At 38.3% G+C, this 14673-nt stretch overlaps 1 protein-coding gene across 19 annotated transcripts in view; it reads right to left on the bottom strand.

The window, feature by feature from the left end:
• The window catches only part of R3HCC1L (R3H domain and coiled-coil containing 1 like), a 66867-nt gene extending 52833 nt beyond the window's left edge, over nt 1-14034 (bottom strand). For 6 of the 19 annotated variants that reach the window (XM_081549374.1, XM_081549366.1, XM_081549341.1 and 3 more), the window contains exons 1-2: nt 13981-14034; nt 1748-1853 (exon numbers count right to left, since the gene is read on the bottom strand). The gene's annotated coding sequence lies outside the window, so the exon portion shown is untranslated. Of the gene's footprint in view, nt 1-1747; nt 1854-3260; nt 3322-3898; nt 3993-8748; nt 8848-13661 lie in introns of all 19 variants that reach the window. The other 13 variants (XM_081549396.1, XM_081549430.1, XM_081549356.1 and 10 more) reach the window with 7 other exon arrangements.
• Nucleotides 14035-14673: the final 639 nt, after the last annotated feature.

Raw genomic sequence — 14673 nt, forward strand, 5'->3', positions numbered from 1 at the left:
GGATCTAGATATGGTAACTGGCCTTACTACCATTGCAACAGTCTCTAGAAAAGGTAAGACTCATCCCCATTCCTTTGATTTTTACACTTTCATTTCCTAGCATGAAGTGATATTTCTAGTCTCTTCAAAACTTTTCAATCTATCCAACTCCTACTTTTATCAATAGAACATCTAACCTCACAGTTTTGAAGACAGAATGAAATCATAATACCTTGAAAGGAAAAGTGAAACATATTTCTACCCCACCGAAACCAATTCCAGCTGTTCATTTCAGTGGTATCAGCAGAGCTAACAAGGAGAATAGCTACCATTCTAATTGCCCACAGAACCTGAGCTGCTCTGCTCTTCTCTCATCTCTCCCCCTCCCCATCCCCTCTGTAACTTACACACAACTGCCTCACTCCACTGTCCATCCTCCCAAAATGCTGCCCAACAATTCACAGGCTGTCACAGATTGTCAGCACTGTGTTTGGGGACTTGAGAAGTGCCCCTGTGGGACAGCGCAGTGTTAGTACAGCATTTTCCCGGACACAATGTCACTCTTTATAGCCAGTTGCAAATTAGTTTCTTCTTAAAAAAAAAAAATAATACTCCTAATAAGACAGGTACAAGGAGATTTTAAATAACCAAGATTAAAACTCACTAGGTTTGCTCTGAGACGTGGCACATTTCAGAGTCAAGCACAATGAAATCCCATGTCTCTCTCTACTGACATGAGCCGTGCACATCATCTAGGAACACCTGAAGTCAGCTTTCTGTTGCTAACAGAAGCCAAGAGGCTACCAAAAAAACGTATCAAAGGAGAATCTTCCTTCCCCTTTTTCCTGTGCCTGTGGCTCCTCATTCTTAAATTTTATTTGATAGTACTGTTTTGAGCTCAGTTCTCAACATCAACATTTACCTCTATGTCTTGCTGTGCAAACCCATTTAAAAGGAAATTCTGTAAATCACCAGTATCATTTCTTTATACCTTTCATCCAATTCTTTGCATGTGCTTCAGCAGCACACAAGTACAATTATCTCCTGACAGTGCTATGACTGACCCTATGAAAAAAGCCTTCATCCTATGTATCCATTTCCTGGTTGCCAATGGCTACACATGAGAGTCAGAAGATGGAACAGACTGAAAAGATTATCACAGGATGTGGGGAAGAGAAACCTCTCACAAAACAGCAGGTCACAGCAACTTAAGTTTTCTTAGAAAAAAAAAAATTAAAAATTAACATCTATAGAGTAACACTTTAAAAATTAAAATCAGTTTCACTAGCTATCTAATTAGTTTTCATCCATAATTTCTTTGATAGCCTTATTCATTCTGCTTTATTATGGTTTCCTGAGGATTTCACTGATCATATAGTCTTCCTGAATCAGTTCCTCAAGCTCCTACCATAACACTGCATCTTTGCTGCTCCCTATTTGAACTACAGGGAAGCTACTAGAGCTGGACAGGAAGGATGTTAATTCTCAGTTCTTATAGAAGAAAGAGACTGAAAAGAGCAAAGCTAGTAATCCAACTTTGAGAACCAATTCCAATATTTAACAAGCCCCTATTCTCTCTACAACAAACATCAAAATTAAAGAAAGACAGTGAATAGAAGCAAGAAAATCTTCACAAGATCCTGAAAGTCTTTCAGGATACTGCCACTTTCAAACTTGTTATATATAAGAGTTACAAAGTAAAATGGCACTAAAAAAATACAAAACATATGCAAACAGAGTAAATAATATTTCTAGTTAACTGACTTACCAAATAAGTGGCATTTATTTTTTGAATAATAACTCTAGAACATGCAGACAGGCTGTATCTGAGGCAAATGGTACAAAAGTTCCCTTCTGACAGACAGCAGCCTCTCCTGGAAAATAATAATGATACAAGTTAGTTTTACAAAAATGTGTAATTATCACTTCCTTGACACCTGTCTGTGCATTTAACTTTCATGATCTCATTTCATGAATACTCTTTAAGAGTCCCACACAGTGATGTGCCATAGAATGGGCAATGAAAATAAACACACACACACACAAATACTTTTTAGAAGTTCAACAACAAAACAGAATAAGGAAATGTCATTTTTTCTCATTCTCAGTCCTCTGAGAACTAGTCTGAGGGGACAAAACATCTACTAAATGCCATCAAAAAGAGAGAGGGAGATGGAGATAAGAAACAAAATAATACAAATGACTGAAACACAAAAAGATGTTCAACTTCTAGTCATTACTATAGTTCTAACTTTTAGGATGGTACATGGTGGATGTTCATAAGAATATGTTGAATGGACAGCTAGCTAGACAAATAAAAAATAAACCATCATCAGCAAAGAAAAAATAAATCACATCAGTTAGCAAAGAAATCCACAATAAATCTACTATTTTATCCATCAGACAAGCAAAGATTAAAAACTAAGGTCTGTTTGGTGAGTAAAGACTGAATAGGGCTCCACATTGTTAATGGAGATACATATTTTATTAATATAGAAAGCATTTTAACAATATTCCAAAATCTTTTATATATCAAAGGACCTTTGGATCCAGCAATTCTCCTTCAAAGAATTTATCATAAGGAAATAACTGGACTTCTACAGGACTCTTAAAAACTGAAGAAGAAAAAAGAAGTCTGATAGAAAAATGAACTTAAAAATATAATTCACACAGAAAGATATTAAAATGACCTTTATATATTCTATGAAAAGGTTATTAACTACAAAGTGTATATTAAAACTACATTGGGATACTTTGTTTCTAACTACAAATAGGATAGCAAAGATTAAAAAGCACACCAACATATTCGGATGATTAATTTATGGGAAAAACTCTCATATATTGCTGGTGCAAATTCAAACTTGTACAACCTCCCACAGAAAAGGACTGAGCAATATTTAAGAAAACTATATTTGCTTTTAAACTTTTGAACTATCCTATTTTAGGTATTTACCCAAACATACGCTTCCAACATACAAAAATATATACAAACAAGGTTAGTTATTGCAGCACTGCTTATAAATTCAAAACACTGGAAATGGCATGAGAGAATGGTTAAGGTTATCACAACAGAGTACTGTGTAACCATAAGAGGGAGGAAAAGATAAAGGGAGGATGGGACTGTGAGCGCTATAAATTGATATGCAATGGATTCCAAAACATATTGAAGTGAAATGTTTAATTTAAAAAAAAGCAAAGTACAAAAGAGTATCTACAGTATGCTAAATTTTGTGTGAAAAGTTAAGAAATAAAAAAAAAATAAATGTGTTATCTCCTCATACCTGGGGGGAAAAACACCAAAAGGGTAATCCAGAGACTGATGAGACTGATTACCTATAAAGGCTGGGTAAAAACAGGGTGAAAAAGAAAGAAGAAATGGGTGACACTGCTTTGAGTGTATATATACATTTAATACAATTCTGACTTTTGGAGCCATATTAATCCCTCACATGTTCAAAAATAAGTAAGATCAATTAGGATGGGGAGAAAAACTTAGAATACAATAGAAATGAACTGTATTGCAAATGACTAATATAACTATGTTACAGAAAGAAAGTTGGAGAGAAAACTAACTCTAGTAACTTTTGAACATGGTTTCTTGCTCAGCGATGTCCAATAGAAAGATAATGGATGCCACATACGTAATTTAATATTTTCTAGCAGCCACATTAAAATAGTTAAAATTAAATTTTATCTAATATATTTAAAATATTTCAACATATAACCAACATAACATATTATTTAAATATTAATGGGATATTTCACATTTCTTATTTCATACTAAGTTTACAAAACCTAGTATGCATTTTACATTTACAACACATCTCAATTCATGCAGTTAGTGGCTACTTTATTGACCAGTGGAGATTTGGACTATATGCCCATAGGATAAGGAAAACAAATATTGAACTCTACTTACTAGATGTCTTTTAAGCAGTGGTATGAAACTATTCTCCGGTATTCTAGGACTAGGCCAATAAGTAAAAATGCGAATCATAGGGACAAGTTTCTCACTTTTGGAAGAGGGGGTTATAAATACAGAATGAATAAACCCTGTAGTGTTGGACTGGAATCAGAAGTATCAATATAAACTCATTGCTTTCAATAGACAGATAAAGATGTATATGAATGTGTATATGAGTGACAAGGGCAAGGCAAAAGGAAACAGGCATCAGCTTGAATGGGCTCCCACTGACCAAATCAGTAACAGCATCAAAATAAATAATGAAATAAAGTATTATAAGTAAGTATAGGAGACATGATGGAATTAGAAAATCACTATTTAGGAACCATCACGAAAATGATGCAGACAGAAATACAAGCTAGTAAAAGTTCAAGGAGTAGTAGGAAATTTACAAAATCTCAAAAGTATTTTTTCAAAGATAGCTCAAAATTATAAACATAATGTCAATGTACTTAATCACTGAACTATACACTTTGGTTAAAATGGTTAAAATGATAAATTTTATGTATAACTTGAAGCCAATAATGAAAAAACAGCAGATAAACCCAATTTATAAGCATTCTACAAAAGCACTGATGCCTTTGAATTGTGGTGCTGGAGAAGACTCTTCAGAGTCCCCTGGACTGCAAGGAGATCAAATCAGTCAATTCTAAAGGAAATTAACCCTGAATCTTCATTGGAAGGACTGATGCTAAAGCTGAAGCTCCAATACTTCGGCCACTTGATGCAAAAAGCTGACTCACTGGAAAAAACCCTGATATTGGGAAAAATCTAAGGCAAAAGGAGAAGAGGACGGCAGAGGATGAGATGGTTAGATAGTATCACCGACTCAATGGACATGAATCTGACCAAACTCCAGGAGGCAGTGAAGGACAGGGACACCTGGCAAGCTGCAGTCCGTGGGATGGCAAAGAGTTGGACATGACTTAGCGACTCAACAATAATAACAGCAAAATAACTGGCCTGTACTCTTCAAAAATGTTAATGTCATGCAAAAACAAAGACTGAGGAAATGCTCCAGATTAAAGGAAACTAAAGAGACATGACAATTGAATACACTCCAAGAGCCAGAATTTTCTTTTGCTACAAAACAGTACATTATTGGGATAATGAGTGAAATCTGAATAAGTCTGTGTACTACAGTATAATATTAAATCAATGTTAATTTCCTGATTTTGATAACTGTACTATGCTTTCATAAAAGAATGTCCTTGCCTTTAGAAAATGTACTCTCAAGTATTTAGGTAAATAGGAATAGGTCTGTATCTTACTCTCAAACAGGGAAAACACTCTTCCTTTATTGTTAGAAGACCTTCATATTTCCAACATTAGAAGAACATAAACATACAAAATATGGAAGCTTTAAAAATAGAAAACTCTAAAGCAAATACTTATCCATTTAGTGGATAGAGAAAATTCAGTCATTATAATACTAGGAAGATTGTAGGCCTGACCTTACATACAAACTCATTAATGATCAGGAGAGTGCAAATAACACATTTAATTAAATTTGCTCATTTATCTATTTTGGGAAGTACGATTAACAGCATTAACAGCAGTGAAAGAGAGTAGTAATATAAAAGGACAGAGACAGATTAAAAACAATGGCCCAAAACAACCAAACTGGAGAGTGAATAGAAGGCTAGGTAAAATTAGAAGCTTAAAAGAACTAAAGAAAGATATCAGATGCTTAAATACTATCAGTTTTAAAGCAGGCTGTTGCTATATGAAGCAATTTTGGCAAACACCAATGCTAAATGAGGAAATATATATTAATGTATATTATATATCTATACACATATCACACACATGCATACATATATATACATACTCATCATCTTTTTCCCTATAAGAGACTGATAATCCTAATTAAGTAAGGATTCATCCCTAAAAACAGACTGCTACTGATGCAGTTTGATAAGAGAAGAGTAGTTTCATACTCATAGTTTCACAAGTACAGAAACTCTATCAAGGATTACCAATAAAGAATTAAACTATCCTAAGCATGGCAACCCACTTCAGTATTTTTGCCTGGAGAATTCATTCCATGGACAAAGAAGCTTGGAGGGCTGTAGTCCATGGGTCACAAAGAGTCAAACATGACTGAAGCAGCCTGGCACGCACGCAAAGACTATTAATTCTGTTATCTACCCTGTATTCTTCAACTAGCTACCCTTAGGTTATCCTTATTTTTCCTCATTTTTCTCTTCAGGCACTGAGCATTCAAAATATTCTACATTTCCCAACCTCTCCTGCAGGAAGATGTGGCTCTGTGACCAACAGAATATGAGCAAAAGTGGTACACCTAACTTTCAGGAAGTATCCTTAAAGGGAAGAAGATGTGTCCTCTTCCTCCTTTCTGCTGGTTCGTATGTGGATTAAGAGGCTGGAACTCCAACAGCCATCTTAGACCACCAAGCAACTTTGGAAAAGAAGAGAATCCATGCAGAGTGGAGCAACAACATGACACCATGACAAACCACAACTGTCCCAGATTACTTCTGGAATTCGTGACACTGAGAGAAATGAACTTTTATCACGCTTAAGTCTCTATTATTTGACTGCAACCAAATCTTATCCTAATTAATATAACCTCTATGTTAATGTACACTCCTGATTTTCTTTCTTTCTCTAAACAATCTTCCACTGCTCCTTTGCTGGCTCCTTTGCTGCTTTGCACTCCCTTACCATGAATATTCCCCAATATTCTATCCTTGGTCCAACTTCACAGTGAGGAAAATCTGTCTTTTCTGCTCTTCTCCAACTAAGTTCTAGGTCACACATTCTAAAAAGCCTCATTCCTATATGTCCGATCATTTATTTGAGCTCTGATTTTTAACTCTAGCTGTCCATCATTCCATTTGTACAAGATGTAATTAAACAGGAACATAAGTGATTTTTAAAACTAAAAAGATAGACAAAATGGTGATGGTAGCAATAGTAGTTGTTGTGATGGTAATAAATAGCTAACACTTAAATAGCTTTTAAAATATGCCAGGCACCGTTCTAGTAGCTAATCCTCACGATAATCCCATGAAGTAGGAAGTATTATCACCATCCTCTTAAAATCGAGGAAACTGAGACCCAGGCAAGTTAAGAAACTTATTCAAGATACAGAATTAATGTACTAAAGAGATCATTCAAACCTAGTCTTCCAGAACCCACCCTCTTAACCAGCATGCACTACCACCTCTTCTTGGAATGCTACCACAGCTTAAGGTTGTTCTCAGCAGTGATGACAGTTATTTAAATATCCAGCATGGTAATAAATTTAATGCCTCTGCAGATTTACTTTTAGGAACCATCAAATATCACTTAGAAATAAATATGGTAAATAATATGAGTGATCAAGCAAGATAATATTCTTGGGCACAAAACATATGACCATAAAGTAATGAGACTGGTTTTCTTGTATGGCTCTACTGGTTCTGAAAGCGGTTCCGAAAGACAAATTCCAAAGAATATTTATTTGCTAGAATAAATGCATGGTCTTATGAATGATTACTTTAAAAGGGACAGCATTCATTTATAATAAATAATGAAGATCTTTACTTTTCAAGTACCAGATTTTTCAACTACCACTCAACTTACAACTTGTAAAAGCACTTAACTCATTATCTTTCTCCCTAGACCTCTCTGAGATCCTTCCTCAATGTCACTGTCAAACTCAAAACTTTGAGGTATTCCAACTTTCAGCTTTTCTAACCCTATACTTATTGCTCTTCCTCTACAAGAGCTATTACGCTTTCTATTTCTACATTAATCCATGACTGTCCTATTGCACTACCCTAAAGCCACTCCCTACTTGGGGTTACCCCACTAAGCCACCACGACAATCTTTCTCAAATACTGTTTTCATCATGACTTTCAACAAAAATATCATCTTTAAGAATCAAATCTAAGTTCTTCAGCCCAGCCTTCAGAGCTTTCCATTAATTCTTCATTATCCCTATACACATGTAAACCTAGCAAATCACATCTCTTTACTACTCATCATCTTCCATTTGTGCAATATTGTTAAAATACCCCTTCTGTCTCATTCAGTTCACATATTGCACTTTTTGCTTCTAGCTTCTCATCACTCTATGTGGAATTTTCTTCTGTCCTCTCAATTTGTCATTCTATCACTTCCTTTAAGAGCCTCCTCTTCCATGGAGTCCTAATAACCTCAAATAGATGATGCTCTATTTTACATTTAGTAGAATGGGATGAACTGCAAAGACTGACCAGACTATGTAAGAAAACAGACATCTCAGAAATAAACCCACACTTACAGGGTCAATTAATCTATAATACTGGAGGCAAGACTACACAATGGGGAAAATAGTCTCTTCAATAAATGGTGGTGGGAAAACTGGACACCCACATGTAAAAGAATATAACTACACCACTTTCTTACACCAAACACAAAAATAAACTCAAAATGGATGAAAGACTTAAATGTAAGAGCTGAAACCATAAAACTGCTAGAAGAAAACATAGGCAGCACACTCTTTGACATCAGTCTTAGCAATATTTTTTTGGAATCTGTTTCCTTGGGAAGGGCAACAAAACCAAAAATAAACAAATGGAACTACATCAAACTCAAAAGCTTCTGCAGAGCAAAGGAAACCATCAACCAAATGAAAGGGCAGGCCTCGTTATGGGTTGCTTAGGTTGTGAGATTATGAGTTTTGTTGTTCTTTAAACTTTTCTGTATTTTCCAAGTTTTCCACAGTAAGCATGTATTTGATTTTTTTTTTAAGAAAAAAGTATTTTTAAAAAAGAAACTAATCATTTTATTTAATTTTTTAAAATGAGTTTACCTATGAGGGCTTCCCTGGTGGCTCAGCGGTCAAGAATCCGGCTGCGATGCAAGAGACACGCAGAAGCCACAGGTTCAATCCCTGAGTCAGGAAGATCCCCTGGAAAAGAAATGGCAACCCACTCCAGGATTTTTGCCTGGGAAATCTCATGGACAGAGAAGCCTGGCAGGCTACAGTCCATAGGGTTGCAAAAGTTTTGGACACGACTTAGCGACTGAACAACAACAAACCTATGAAGGAGTCAAGTAAGCAGTTAACAGGCCTGCAGCAAAAGTTGGCTTGGTGTTTGTATTTTGAATGTGCAAAATAAAATGAGTGCTTAAGGGAAAATTTTAGTGTAATAAAAACTATATAAACATGTTACTTGATTTACTACTAATATCTGCATTTCTTCCCTCTCTTGGCTAATTACAAATGTCTACAAGATCTCCCCAAATAACAGACAAAAACTCAAAAAACTAATTCAACAAGCTCTTGGCCATGCCCTCCTGGTTGTTCCCTCTTGCAGTCTTTCACCAGTTCCCTCCCTGAATCCACCTGTCATTTCTAAGTCAGCCCTTTCCTCTACATCTGTTTACCCCTCTTTCTAACTGCCTCAGTCTGACTGTCCCTCTTCAGTGCTTCTGATGTCCCCTCTCTGTCTCTGACTAACCCTCAGTCTCTGCTTTTGTTGTGTATCCTCTTTCTGTCTCAAGGACAAGTTACCCACCCCAGTGTGAGACTTTTCCTCTTTCAGTCTCTGCCCTTCCGTCAGCCTTTCCCCTACAGTTACCCCATTTCCATGACATTCTTGTTAACTTTTCCCTCTACTCTTTATAAACAAGCAGGGTTGGTATTATTAACACTATTTTACAAATGATAAGAAAAAAAAAACAGGGCTATTGGTATAAATTTCAGAGGGGAATGTTTAAATCCAAGGGCTTCCCTTCTTTAATATTCATCTGGTATTCCATGGCAAAAAACCGGAAACAGCCCATATGCAAGCCAGTATTAACACTACATCTATTTTTTCCTAAGAGGCAAATCTCACAATAAGAATACCACACACCATTTGCCCATATTTTTGCCTTTGCACCAAGTTAAACAGTCATGAATTTGTCCATTCTAGAAATTTATATTACCATATGTACAGATTAACTCGTGTTATTTGGGAACCTCATAATATTAGACACCAGAATCTGCTGTTTCTAACAGTGCTTCTCTGTTTCTCTGTTGTTATCCTTAGTCTTAACCAGCCATGTTTGACATAAAAATAAATAATAACAAAAAATTTTAAAAATGGGCACAAGGGACAACAGATAAAATAAAACTGAAGAACAAAGTTGAAGAATAAAAAACTAGACAGAAGGCTAGCATGAGACTGTGAAAACGCACACCACAGACTGTGAGCAATGGGTCCATGTTCTACTGAGAGGAAAATATTCTCTCCACATGCAGGTTTACTGCTGCACAGCAGTACCCTATAACTTCTCTTCTATCTAAACCTCTGACAACTGGAATTCCTCTGTAATTCAATAAGCTCTCAGGAGTTCAGGAGTTACCCAAGCTTCATTCTTCCTACTGGGCTCATAAACAGAAAACTCTGCATGTTTTCCCCACTGGCTAAGAGCACATTTTCTGGTGGGTGGCATAGTAGAAGTAGGTTCTCTTTTAAGACATGAACATCCTAGTTCCATTTCTTCTCACTTTTCCTGTGGGTGGGATGCCTGCAACCAATACAATACAACAACTAAGAGAAACGTCTAAAATATAGTTCAGGTTAGTGATTGTCAAAGATCATCCCATAGGTCACCTGTTTTATACATAGTGTGAGTGCTAGTCTTGTATTGCAGTTTTATATAATTAATAATCTACACTTTTACTTTTGGCATTAGTTCATCTACTTCTGTCATGTCTAATGAGTGCTGCTGCTGCTGCTGCTAAGTCGGTTCAGTCATGTCCGACTCTTTGCGACCCTACAGACGGCAGCCCACCAGGCTCTGCCGTCCCTAGGATTCTCCAGGCAAGAAAACTGGAGTGGGTTGCCATTTCCTTCTCCAGTGCATGAAAGGGAAAAGTAAAAGTGAAGTCGCTCAGCCGTGTCCGACTCGCAGCGACCCCATGGACTGTAGCCACAAGTGCCAAATCAACAATACACTAGTCTTATCACTCATTCTGTTGAGATATTTTGTAAATGGTGAGCTAATGAGGACAGGGTCACAGATTGAAACACATTAGACAAATAGTTTTGCTATTTTTCAGGGTTCAGTGGGCACAGTCAGCAAACTTAACCTTGGCTAAAAAAATCACAGTGATCATGTGAAGCTTTATGAGAGTAAATATATATGTATCACCTAAATTCATGACTATAAGAAAATACAATAACTAAACACAGTAACGATAATACTGCCTGAAAATGGGTCTATCTTCCAAAAATTTCTTTTAAATAAAAAAGTTAGGAACAAAAATGTTTAAAACATAAAGGAAAAAATAACACATTACAGCACACAAAGCAGATATTAATGGAAATGACTATTATAATTTATACACAAGTCTATAGTAAAAAAAAAATTGTCATCTTGCTGATTCTTAACTACAGGTCAGGGTGAAACTGATAACGTGGAGCCAGGGGAAACCACATCAAAAAAGAGAGTAAAGGAAATACTTCCTAGACATTTGCATCTTCAGACAACTTGCAGTCAACACAGCATCTGAAGGAATGAAAAGTAAACCTTTCAATTCTTAACTCTAAGACTCTGCTTGGACCAACAAATCAGTTTTCTCTAGTAGACGTTCCCCCTTGGTTTCTCTAAACTCTCACTCCTTGTAGATACAAACACACGCCAGTGCCACCATAAGCACTTGTCACTAAAGTTACCACTTTCAGAAACTGAGAGTCACCATATCTTCTGGCCCCTACCCACTAGATTGAACTTTTAGAGTTAAATAGTCTGGCTTTAAGAAAAAAGGCAGGGAAGGTGGGAAGCCAATAAAAAATGCTCTATAAAACTCTACCCTAGTCAATAGTCAATATCTAAGTCATTAACATAGATAATTGTTCTGCTACAAGCTACAATGTGCAGAAAGACACAAAACTAAATTCTTAGTATGGGTTATCAATGAAGCACTAGCCCAATAGCACACCCCAACAACAAGAGCGTTCTGGAAACTTCTAAACGTAAAAAATAGCCTAATATAATCTTTATATAAAATGCAACTGCTTAAAAAAAAAACAAAACACCCTGCAATCTGAGCACTTCTTACTGCTTCTTTAAGTTTACGGGTTAAGGATAACTATCCTCACTTTACGAACAACAACAAAAAAACTGAATCTTAAGAAAATACTTTACCTAAAATTTCATCACTTTTTACCATCATCATAGTCATCAATTAGAATAGCAACAAAATAATGAGCACGTACTCACTCCAGCACTACTTTATATTCACATCTCATTTAATTCGTATAGACACCTTATCAGGTAAATGCTATCATCTTCATTTCAGAAATTAGTAGACAAGCTTAAAGAGGTGACATAATTCATCAGAACTCATGAACTGGAAGTCACAGCACCGGCATTTCAACACAAATTTGTTCAGCTTTATACATTCAACAGTTGTCCTACCATCCTTTGGTTTCAAAACCACATTCAAGTATTTTCCAACCAATGATTTCAGAAATAATGCAAGACTACCTAATTACTATACTACCAAACCCACAAAAAGTTGACTGTAAAATCCTCACTCTCTACAAGGGGAAAGAGAAACAAAGTCACCTGCTTGGAGTCGCAGACTGAACTGCCAGAATAAAAACTAGACATGAATACTGGCTGTCTATATTCTGAATTCTAACTATAAGGTAACACAGACTCCTAACACATGTATCTAGGATAGGTACAAATAACCCCAGTATTTCTCATTTCAGCTAGTCTACATTCAGGTTAGTGATACTGTGATACAATCAGAGCTAGGTTTAGTACGAGGAGTACCTCAAAAGGGCCGACCAGCTGGAGACAAGCATAAGCTTAGCACTACACACGAGGAACATTAAGTACTTTCTGGGATGCTTGTACACTGTGTAGCACTGAAGAAAGGATGGCTGTAACAAAGCAAGACGCGAGCAAGACTGCTTGTGAGTGCACGCACGCGCACTGGTGGGACAGAACAATCCAAATTCTGGTGGACCTTAAAATCCAGACGAAGTTTAAAACTGACTCCACAGGTGATAGGGCCCTAATGTTACCTCTACACCAGGAACACGACATAAGAACATCTGTATGGTTCACATTCGTTTCCAAAGACATTTTCCCCCTATTGACTAACTCACTTGATCTTCATAGGGTTCACGATCACGTTTATGATCAAGTTCATAAAGACATGAACACGGTTTGAAAATTCAACTGACCTGGGCTAGAGACAGAAAGACAGTGAGATTGTTTTATGTGAAACATGCTTTCTCACACATGTCACTTCTGCTAAACCGCTAGACACTGGAAGGCAGGCAGGCCAAAGACGATCACCCCCATTTTTCAGACTGGGAAACCCAGGAGGCAATAAACGGGCTGTAAAAGATAATGATCCAGCAAGTGGCAGACCCGAGACTCTACCCAGGACATCAGATTCCAAATCCTGTGCTTCTTCCCTACTCAACTCTGAGAGGAGACTTTTATTGATAAAGAAAGCTTTAAAAAGCGGACTTGGGAGTTTTCCGAGGGTGGCCCAAGAAAACCAGGAAGTATACCCTCCCTCTCGAACAGACAGCTCACTCCCCGCTCATAGCCCGGGGCTCCCAGCCAGCCCAGCGGACTCGCTCCAGAGGCTCAGGGCTCGCGCACCGAAATCGTCCGAAGCCCCGGGGTAGTCTCGAGTGGCCCCCGCTATCCACAGCCTCCTACCCACTGGGGAGAAAAAGGGGCCCCCAAGTCCCTAGTCAGTACCTGTTGAAACACAGGAAAGGAACTGCCCCTTCGCAGAGAGTATTTGGGGAGAACACCCAAAGCAACCTCGCAGCCCAGAGAAAGAAAAAGGGGTCTAAGACGGTCCCCCGCAACCCAGGGCCCGCAGGGGTCGAAGAGCGGGAGCTTCCCAGTAACCTCCGCCGCAGGCGGGGGTCGGCCCCAGGTGTCACGTGAGAAGAAAAATACCGGTAACAAAAGGGGAAAGAAAGCTTGTCCCAAGTGTTGAGGGAAACGTGGAAGCGTCGAGCCCCAGTCTGCGGTGCGGAGGGAGGGACAGGTACGCGAAGCAACTCGTTACCCGGGGCGCCTTAGCTCTCCACATCCGCCGCCTCCTCCAAGCTCTAGCTCTTCCGCTCGAACCTCCGAGACGTGCGCCAGGCCTCGGCTCCGCCCCGCCCAGCGCCGCGCGGCCTTCTGGGGACTGTAGTCTCCGCGAGGCCCGCCTGTGTAGGCGGCCTCCGGGTCACGTGGGGGGAAGAGCAGGCAAAAGGGCGCAGCCCCCGCGAAGTGTGCGCTGCTGTCCGCTCACTCTTCCCCCTCCCTCTCAGCTATTAAGGGGCTCAGAGCTCCTAACGTCCTGTTCAGTCGTACCATCTCTCCTCTTCACAGCAAAGCTTCTTGAAAAAGGTAGTCTGAACTCGCTGTCGCCACTTCCTCTTTCGTCCTCTGCCCGGCAGCTTCTGCCCCGAAAGAAAGTGCCCTTGTCACCATCACTCATCGAAGGTAGTTTCAAGTCACCAACTTAAGCTTTAAGCACCATTTGATGCTGTTGGACATTATCACTTATTTTCTATCTATCTTCAGGTTTTCCTTCTTCCTCTCTGGTCATTCTCCGCCTCCTTCAAGAATTCTTTTTCTAACCTGCTTCTTAAATACCAGTGTTCTCCAGAGTTCTTGGAAAATACTAATACGTAAGTCTCCCTTTGGGCTTCCCTGGTGACTCAGATGGTAGAGCCTGCCTGCAATACGGAAGACCGGGGTTCGATCCCTG

The sequence above is a fragment of the Giraffa tippelskirchi genome, chromosome 2 (assembly GCF_054371585.1).
Source record: "Giraffa tippelskirchi isolate mGirTip1 chromosome 2, T2T-mGirTip1v1.2.pri, whole genome shotgun sequence".
NCBI classification, from domain to species: domain Eukaryota; kingdom Metazoa; phylum Chordata; class Mammalia; order Artiodactyla; family Giraffidae; genus Giraffa; species Giraffa tippelskirchi.